At 46.0% G+C, this 1479-nt stretch overlaps 1 pseudogene; it reads right to left on the minus strand.

Moving 5' to 3' along the window:
- Positions 1 to 258: 258 nt before the first annotated feature.
- Positions 259 to 786, minus strand: LOC149991016 (ferritin light chain-like; annotated as a pseudogene).
- Between the last annotated feature and the right edge of the window lie 693 nt (positions 787 to 1479).

Here is a 1479-nt window from a genome sequence, read left to right on the forward strand (position 1 = left end):
GTGAGTCATATTTTCATATCCATTCTGCTATTCTATGTCTTTTGATTGGACATTTAATCCATTTACATTTTGGTTATTATAATTTTTTGTTTTGTTGCAAAAAGCTTTATTGTTTCCATTTGGTCCAATGCACCAGAGAGGGCTCCAGGGTGGTTAAGGGGTGTCTAGTCATTTCAAGGAGAGGCTCAGGCAAAAGGCAGACACCAGGGAAATGCAGAGGGGCCCCTCAAAGGCCTCTGGGATCCAAAGGCTTCCTTCCTAGTCATGCTTGAGGGCGAGCCTTTCAAAGAGATACTCGCTCATCCCAGCCTGGGGGCCAGCCAGCCGGTGGATGTTAGTCAGGTGGTCGCCCATCTTCTTAATGATCTTCACCTCCTCATCCAGGAAATGGTTTTCCAGGAAGTCACAGAGATGAGGGTCTATGCGGGCAGAACCCAGGACATGAAGGTCCAAAAGGGCCTGGTTCAGGTTCTTCTCCAAGGCCAAGGTGGCTTCCATGGCATCCTGGGTTTTACCCCACTCATCTCGGGGAGACTTCACCACGTCTTTGATGAGAATGCGGCCACCGCGCTGGTTTTGCAGCTTTAAGAGACGCTTGGCGCCCTCGCGCTTCTCATCAGCCAACTCTCAGAAAAAGTGGCCCACGCCCTGCAGAGCCACATTGTCCTGGTCGAAAAAGAAGCCCAGAGAGAGGTTGGTGTAGGAGGCCCGCAGATGCAGGTTGGTCAGGCAGTTGACGGCGGCCTCCACCTCGGTGGAATAATTCTGATGAACTTGGGAGGTCATGGTCGTTCTGCAATGAATTATTAAGGCCAAAAAAATGGTTTTGGCTGGTCTCGGAGGCTGAGGATTGCTGAGGTGGTTCCAAAGATGGTGACTAAAAAAGATGGAGGATAGTTGGAAAGAAAGCGCGATCCTAGGTCTCTTCCGTCCAAACCCTGTTGAAGCAAGAGACGGATCCCAGGACCGCGGAGGGTACTGTGTCTAGGTTATTATCAACAGGTATTTATTCATCTCCCTTTGTACCTGTGTTCCTCTCTTTCTCTCTATCTCTCTTTTTCTTCTTTTTCTTAAAGCATTCCCTTTAGCATCTATTGCAATGTTGGTTTGTGGAGATGTATTCTTTTAGTCTTCCTTTGTCTGTAAAACTCCTTATTTCACCTTCCATTTTGAAAAAGAGCTCCACTGGGTAGAGTAGTCTTGGTTGTAGGTCTTTGTTCTTCATTGCTTGAAATATTTTTTGCCATTCCCTTCTGGCTTGTGGTGTTTCTGTTGAGAAATCAGTTTATAGCCTTATCGAAGCTCCCTGATATGTTATTTGCTCTTTTTCTCTTGATTTCTTTAGGATTCTCTCTTTGTATTTGAATGTTGACATTTTAATTATGATGTGCCTTGGAGTGGGTCTTTTTGAGTTCATCTTCATGGGACCGTCTGTGCTTCATGGACTTGCATGACTTTTTCTCTCATCAAGTTAGGAAA

Source organism: Furipterus horrens, unplaced genomic scaffold, assembly GCF_987537825.1.
Source record: "Furipterus horrens unplaced genomic scaffold, mFurHor1.1.pri manual_scaffold_17, whole genome shotgun sequence".
NCBI classification, from domain to species: Eukaryota; Metazoa; Chordata; class Mammalia; order Chiroptera; family Furipteridae; genus Furipterus; species Furipterus horrens.